This window comes from Sus scrofa, chromosome 5 (genome assembly GCF_054392235.1).
Source record: "Sus scrofa isolate SSC_HxYL_T2T_F1_AM1 chromosome 5, Sscrofa_HxYL_maternal_Yorkshire_Landrace_v2.0, whole genome shotgun sequence".
NCBI classification, from domain to species: domain Eukaryota; kingdom Metazoa; phylum Chordata; class Mammalia; order Artiodactyla; family Suidae; genus Sus; species Sus scrofa.
In genome coordinates, this window is record NC_139387.1 from 6,262,818 (window position 1) to 6,270,948 (window position 8,131).

General features: G+C 55.8%; 1 long non-coding RNA gene across 1 annotated transcript; it reads right to left on the minus strand.

The window, feature by feature from the left end:
• Positions 1–275: 275 nt before the first annotated feature.
• LOC110260622 (uncharacterized) lies at positions 276–6,956 on the minus strand. The gene is made up of 3 exons (XR_002343870.2): positions 6,737–6,956; positions 3,111–3,257; positions 276–769 (listed from the first exon to the last, which is right to left on the minus strand). It is a non-coding gene; the product is annotated as an uncharacterized LOC110260622 (long non-coding RNA).
• Positions 6,957–8,131: the final 1,175 nt, after the last annotated feature.

The following is an 8,131-nucleotide window of genomic DNA, read 5'->3' on the forward strand; positions in this document are numbered from 1 at the left end:
TTTGAACCCAGGTCGGCAGAGCCCCCAAAATATCATGGGAGAACAGAAGATGCTTTTTTTCTATTTTCCAGACTTTTCATTAGGTTACAGGGTTTTACAATAAAAGCATTATTTCCTGCCCACAATTCTGTGTCGTAGAAGGATCGCTCCCAAGTGGCTTCAGAGGTGTTTAAAACTAGGCGCCTGCCTCCTCTGAAGGAGATGCACCATTCTTTCTAACGATCCTTGCTTGGTTTCCGGAAGCTGCTGAAACAAAGTACCACACCCTGGGGGGCTTGGAACCACAGGCATTTATTCTCTCGCAGTTCTAGAGGGCAGCAGTCCGAAATCGAGGTGTCCTGCTGGTGGTCCGGGGACATTGCTTCCTTTTCTCTCCCAGCTTCTGGTGGCCCCCTGTCCCTTGGCTTCTAACTACATCACCCGAGTCTCAGCCTCCCCTTCGTACGGTCTTCCTTCCCCGCCACTGTGTGTCCCCTTTTCTTCTTACAAGGACACCAGCCATTGGATTTAGGGTCCACCTTAAATCTGAGATGATTTCATCTCGGGATGAAAGGAACTAATTATAGCTGCAAAGACCCTATTTCCAAATGAAGTCACATTGATGGGGGCTAGTCCTTGAATATATCTTCTGGGGAACACAATTCCGCCCCCGTTCAGTAAGGCTTTCTCAGAGAGGGTGGGGTGAGCTGGAGCTGTGATGCTGGCTGGTGGCCCTTTAAGCATCGTTGACCTTGGCAGGCTGCCCCTTGCTCTCTGCATCTTCTCTGTCCTGCCAGGAAGAGGGATGGGGAGGTGAGCGAGGGTTGCCACTTAGCAGCAGAAAATCACAGACTCACCATTCTTAGTAAACCCCGTTGCTTCTCCCTCATTCCTTCTCCCAGCAATTTCCTCAGTTGTGTCTGTGCTAAAACAAGGCCATCGGGAGGAACAGGAGGGAGGGGAGTATAGGTTAGACAAAAACTGATGAAAACATATACTTTTTTTGGCTCCCCACTCCGAAGTTCCAGGGATCAAGCCTGTGCCTGTGACAACACTGGATCCTTAACCCACGAAGCCACCAGGGAACTCCCAAAACATATCCTTTTATGATAGAGGTGGTTCTGCTCATTTTTGCTGCCCCAGCATCCTTCTCTCCCCGCCTCCAACAGCCTTGATTTCCCCTTGGGGAGTCCTGTCCTTCCCAGGTCATTTAGGTGGGCAGGGCTGTTCCCACCCTCAGCTCCACCCTGCCCTCTGCCACCTTCCTCAGGGCCAGTCCCCTTGCCTTCTCCTTGGGCCGAGCAGATCTTTGCTCTTCTGCAGCCCGGCCTGGCCGCCCTCCTGATTTAGCTGACCAGCCAGGCACAGGCTGGAGCTGCCCCACACCAGCCTGCCCACCAGCCTGAGGCAAGGTGCATTCAAGCGAAAGAGGCAGGGCTGGCTCTCCTGCAGTAAAACCAGGCAAGCCCAGCCCCCTGGCTGTGGCTCTGTGCTTTATGTGTTTGCAGGTGAGAAGAGTGAGGAAGGTTGCAGGTGAGCTTAAGGGTATAGACACCTTTCTGGCAGAGGGGCTGGAGGGGGGGTGGGAGAATGGGGGATGCCCTTTTTCTTTGTAGCTTTTTTTTTTTTTTTTGCTTTTTAGGGCCACACCCACAGCATATGGAGGTTCCCAGGCTAGGGGGTCTAATCAGAGCTACAGCTGCCGGCCTATGCCAGAGCCACAGCAATGCCAGATCTGAGCCGCATCTGCAACCTGCGCCACAGGTCACAGCAACGCTGGATCTTTAACCCACTGAGCAAGACCAGGGATCACACTCCCAACCTCATGGTTCCTAGTCGGATTCGTTTCCGCTGCGCCACGGCAGGAACTCCCATAGTTCTTTGATTTTGGCCCCTTCTGAGCTCTAATTTCACTGCCCCTCAGCACCCTCGCTGGGTCCCTTCCCTGGCCTGCTCCCTTCTGCCTCCTTCCTCACCCACGGGATTTCAGGGCTTCCATCCTGAGCCCTGGTCCATGGTCTACTCCTGCCACCCACAGCCCTGCCTGCCAGGCCCCTGGCTTCCTGGCCCTGGTGCCCGCAGGTCCCCATTGGGTGGACCTCGCCTTTCTGTTGCTCAACCTGTGAGCCTCCTCGACCGTTACTCATGAACTTGGCACAGCTTCTCTGATTCCAGGCTCCCTTCTCTGAAAACATGGGGAGCTGCCACTCCACGGGGTTCCGTGCTCGAGGGAAATGACGGCTGAAAAAATGCTTTGTAGGAGTTCCCAGGTGGCCTAGTGGTTATGGATCTGCCATTGTCACTGCTCTGGTGTGAGTTCGATCCCTGGCCAGGGAATTTCTGCATGCTGCAGGCAAAACCAAAAAAAAAAAAATGCTTTGTGAAACTAGGATTTGCTACCAAATGAGAGAGCTTACAACTAAAGATGTGGGCTGAGGGGAGTTCCCGTTGTGACTCAACAGTGTTGAATCCGAGTAGGATTCGTGAGGATGCAGGTTCCATCCCTGGCCTCACTCAGCGGGTTAAGGATCTGGCGTTGCCATGAGCTGTGGTGTAGGCTGCAGACGAGGCTCGAATCTGGCTATGGCGTAGGCTGGCAGTGCAGTTCCAATTTGAACCCTAGCCTGGGAACGTCCATATGCTGCCAGTATAGCCCTAAAAAGCAAAAAAAAAAAAAAAAAAGATACAGGCTGCAGAACGCTTAACCAGCACTGCAAGGATCTTTTTTCACTGTCAGGAAGGCCAAGCAGAGGCGGGGTGGAATCCAGGCTCTGGAGACAGGGTTGCCACCTTCTTCTGTGCACCCCTTCCCTCCCCCCGCCCGCCCCGCCCATCCGACCTCCAGGGGGCAGCAGAGCTCCACCCAGTGAGGACAGACCCGTCGCCTAGCCGGACCCTCTCAGCCAAGAGCTTTCAGCTGACCCTGCGGCCTGCATGGTGGCTCTGGTAAAGGGGAGACAACCAGGGGCTTTGGGAGCTGTGGGGGTGGGGCACGGGGGGGTCGTGGGGGGACGAAGGGGTTGTCAGAGAGCAGGGCATCCGGCCAGTATCGGACTTGGGGCTCCATCAATACATGTCCAGGGAGCAGCACGGACAGTCCTGCAAGATTCAGAACAACCCCAAATCACCACCTTTTCCGAAAATGGATGGAAAGCTGATCAAACAGACGTTTGATGCCAGGACGCAAGGGAGCTGGGTCCTGCAAGATCGGGTTGGAGGCAAAGTGCGGGCTGGAGTTCTCAACAGCAGGAGGAGGAGCTTCCCATCATCCATCAGGCCTGAAAGGAAAAGGAACGGAGGCTTTGTCCCTCCTGGAGCCTGACTGCCCCGGAGGGGGGAAAGGGGAGGCTGGCGCCCTGCCTGCTGGTAAACTGACAGCCTGGTTGGGGTTGGTTCAGAATCACCACTCACCCCCTCTCCTCCCCTGGGGAGATGGATGAGCTCCCAGAACCGGGCTCCTAGGCCCCCAGTAGAACCCTAAACAGTCATACCCCGGCCCATCCATGGCCTCTCACAGTCACAGGCACCTGCTCCTGGCAGCCCTTCTTCACCTCAAGGAGGAGGAAGCTGAGGCTCCAAGGACCCTCACCACCTGCACAGGGCCCTGCAGGTAGGAAGTAGCAGGGACGGGCCTTGAGCCCAGATCTTCTGCCTCCAAACCCAGACTCAGTTTCCTATAAGGCAGAGCCCCCCCCCCCCCCCCGCCGCCCCCACAAGGGTTGTTTCCAAGGCTGGACCTTCTGGGCAAGACCGAGAACCAGCAGGAGTTTTGCATCCTCTTTGGGGCACTTTCTCTGGAACAGCCAAGGAGCATCTAGACTCTGCCTGCCTGGATGGGCTTTGCTAAGTCAGTGCCATTCAGTAAAAACAAATGCTTTATTTTGGCCACTGAACTGCAAAATGGAATTGCAGTGTGTTCACAGGATCACAGGTTTCTGCCAGGTTTGCAGGTGTGAGACAATTTAAGCTCAGTTAGTGAAACTTCTTTCCACCGCGGTCCCTACCCACTTCTCACGCAGGCAGGCGGGTGCTGGGACTCGCCGAGGGCATTCTGGGGGAGCCTGACTTGGGAATGCGCGTGGCTTGGGGTCCTGGGCTGTTTGATGTGGCTCACAGTTACCTCTGCGTGGAGGCCAGTTCCTGGGCTCTGGAGGGTATGAATGGCTTCTAGAACTTTTCTCCCACTGATGAACGAAGAGGTGAACACAGTGTACTATGATTTAAATTGCTTGTTGATTTGACATGAAATAGTGATACTAACAAAGGCCATGGGCAGTTCCCATTGTGGCACAGAGGACATGAATCTGACGAGTATCCATGAGGTTGTGGGTTCGATCCCTGGCCTCGCTCAGTGGGTGAAGGAGCCGGCGTTGCTGTGAGCCGTGGTGTAGGCCGGCCGCTATAGCTCCGATTCGACCCATAGCCTTGAATATGCTGTGGGTGCGGCCCTTAGAAACAATACATGCCACAGAAAATTCAAAACAGGTCCCTGCAGAGGAGGCAGCAAAGCCATACGGGCTATAGAGGGGCCATCGAAGGCATATTCAAGGTTAGTTCCTGCGTGAGAATTGGACATGCCCTGAAGTCTTCCTGCTCATCTTTGAAGGAAACGATGGAAGTTTATATTCTCTCTATGGCGAATGGTGTTCCCAGATCCTTGTGCAGAGGTGGGCAGTGTATAAACATCACAGGGAGGTGTTACGGAGGTGGCCAGGTGGTTAATACAGAATATCCCGTTACTTTTTTGAGTTGCTTGATGCTCATGGGTTTGTCAGCCTTTTAGAATGTGTAGCGGTGCGTCCTGCTCTCACTGGTAGGGGAAGTTAATACCCACTGTCAGACCTAATATTGGCTTTGCAGTTATTTTTTTTCCCCCAGTGAGAACCTCCTCTGAACAGGGAAAGCCTCAGACCCCAGCTTCCCCTGTGCGGAAGGCGGGCCGTTTGCAGAGAAGAGAAGCCTTGGTCCTGCCCCTGCCTCGCTCTGGATCCTGGCTGACTGGGTTTCCCAGCTCGGTTCTTTCTCTATCCTAAGGAAATTCGTGTCCCTCCCTGGGGAGGCTGTGTGTAACGTGGCTGCGGGCCTCCTGAGTCCTTATCAGATGCCACTTTTTGCTCCCTTCCCCCCATCTTTTCCTGGGGCCTGCCCCCACCCCCGCCCCCGCCAAAGGTGCTCCTGGTTCCTCTCATGGGCCATGCTAAGGCGGTGAGGGTTAACTTTGCCTGATCTCTGAGCTTCTTCACAGAGCATGGATCCTGAAAAAGCTTTTTCTTTTTTTTCTTTTTTTTTTTTTTTTTGCATCAAAATGACCAGTGGACAATCTCAGCCAGTGATTCGAGGGGTTGGGATGAGAGGGGTGGATTTTTTTAAAAAACAAGCATCTGTGTTTATTAACCAAGGGAGGGAAGCCCGAGCAGCGCAGGCTCCCACCAGCCCCTCCTGTGGTCTCCCCGCCTAGGCCAGGCTGCCCAGGCCCTTGGAGAACAGTGGGCAGGCCATGCCTCCTGCCCCCACCCCAGGGTGAGTTCCCAGGGCACCAAGGCCCACCGGGAAAGGAAGAAGAAGTCAGCAGAGGGGCCAAGGAAGGACGGATGGAGCTGCTGGGTGGATGCTGGGTGGACAGCTCTGGAGAGGTCCCTTGGCCCCTCAGAGTCAGTGCGGAGGCAAAGCCCAAATCCAAATCCAAATCCATAAGCAGTGGGTCATTCAGTGTCCACCCCGAGGGGCCTCTTCAGGGAAGGGCAGCCTTGCCGTGGGGGCGGCAGACATCAGCATGACAGAGGAGCCAGCAAAAGAGGACACGTGGGTGGCGGCTCCCCATCCCCAGGGAAGGACGGGCTTGATCAGCAAAGGGTCAACCAGCAGCCCTGGGGAAGGGGGGAAATGGGGGGCCCACAAGGAGCTAGGGGACCCTTTGGAGGCATCTGTCCAGAATGCGGGTGGGGCTGTGGTCCCGTTGACCTCAGCCCCGGTCAGACCCCGGCTGGGACCAGGGAGAGGCAGGCTGGAGGAGCCCTTCACCGGGAAGGGTCTGGAAGCCGGGTCGGGGGGTTGAACAGGGTATCTTGATCTGGAGCGGGGAGGGTGTCCTGACCCGTGGGAAGAGATTGCTCAGGAGGTGGAAGAAGGTGGACCCCGGGGTGAAAACTCCAGTGGAACGACTGCACTGAAGGCAGGGGGTGTTGCTGAGCCTGAGGGCCTCCTGGCCCGGGGAGCGCACAAGCAGAAGGGAAGGGGGGGGGGCAGAGCCACACGGGACCCGGGGAGAGGCAGCAGGAGCCCCAGGCCACCTGCAGACTCGGGACACCCATGAGCCCATCTGCCCTCCGCCCCCCGCCCACCACGTTCCTCAGGCGGCCTCCGGCTCCCCATCCCCACTCCCACCCCCCACCTGACCCCAAACGCAGCCTGGACCCCAGGACCATGGTTACTCCCCTCCCCTGCCCTCTGCTTCCGCACCACGTCCCTGGGAACCTGTGACACAGGGATCTGGGCAGAGTCCGCGATTTTCCTATGCACCAAGCGGGAGGCCCTGTCTCCGGGGGGCACCCTTTAAACACCTAAGGAATTGAACTGAAGCAGGAACCCCATTCTGAGGCCAACTCTCCTATTTCATAAGTCAACATGTTAGCCAATTCTTTCTTACACAGGGCCAAGTTCTGTTTTCAGACCCCAACATTCACTTTCCCCAAGTTTGTAACCCAAGTCATATTTCTCTGTCATTAATTTGCTTAGAATTTTCCCAGGGCCCTTTTACCTCTGTGTTAGCGAGAGGGCTTCCTACAGGACTCCTCTCCCCGTTTTCCATTCGTCCATCCATCCATCCCTTCATTCAAGAGGCACATAGCCTTGGCCTGAGCCCCTGCAAAGAGATGGCTGCTGAGCCCGTGGAACTGGATTCAAACTCCAGCTCTGCTCTTGTCGGCTGTGTGGCCTTAGGAAAGTGACTTCCCTCCTCTGAGCCTGTTTCCTCATCGGTATGATGTGGATACAGCAGAACCTGCCCCCGGAGAGGATGGATGCGAGCCTGGCCTCCGGCAAAGATGAGTTCCCTTCCCTCCTGGGGCGACCCGTCCTGTGCCCTTCCCTCTCCCCAGGCACTGGCCAGGCCTGCAGCAGACAAGTTCATGCTGGCTGCCAGTGGTGGAGTGGGGTGGTGGTGGGGGGGGGGGGCAGGGCAGGGTGGTGTCAGAAATCACGAGAAGGTTGTGGGTGAGGAGTGAGGGAACCCATGCTTGGGTCCAGGCTCTGGGCCAGATGACCAAGGGCCTCCTGCCCACTCTGAGGTCAGCTGCACCTGGCAAGGAGCCCAGACCTGGTCCCATGGGCAGCTGAGATGGCCACGTCCTGTGCATGGCTCATCTTCCAGAAGGTGGTGACACAAAGATCAGCAGATAGATTTCGGGAGGGGAGAAAGGAAGAGAAATGGCCAGCAGGCGGGCGGTGACTCAGCCACGGGCGCCCGGCCAGGCTGGGCTGCTGCTGAGGAATACTTTTGCCCAAGTCAGATGCAAGAAGCCGGGAAATACCTTCTTCTGGCCTCCGCAGGGGTGGGGCCGTTCCCTGGGGAGGAGGCATCTGGGGGAGTGGACTCTTCAGGCCCTCAGGCTGCTGCTCATCTGCTGTGACCTGTGAAATATCCCAGCACAGCATCCGAAGCGCTAGACTCAGCTGATTTTTCTCCCTTCCTTTTTCTCTCCGGACAAAGGGCAGACCGTGGTTATGGCCCATCAGCACATTCTCTGCAGGTTTTGGGTCCTAAAAAGCCCACAGCCTCGGCTCGGCTCCGTGTTGCCGGCGTTTTGTAGAGAATGGGCTCTTCAATGAACGCAGGAAGTCTCTCTACTCCCAAGTCTTCTGGGGAAAGTCTTTCCACTCAGAAACTGTGTTGACAATGATACCGGGCTTCCAGGAACAGCCAGAAAGCTGCTTAACTCAGAGTGTGGCTGCAAAATCTGTGCATGTGCAATGAAAACAGTAGACATTGACACTAGTTGCAATACTAGAACAAATTTAGCCAATTATTAAATGTTTTAACAGAAAAATAAATGGTTGTATTCCCCTGATGGTTGACCCTGGAAAGAGAAGGTAGTTTTGTCAGAGGGTGGGGAGAGGGAGGCCTTCTGATTCCCCTGGGCCCCTCTCCTGCCTG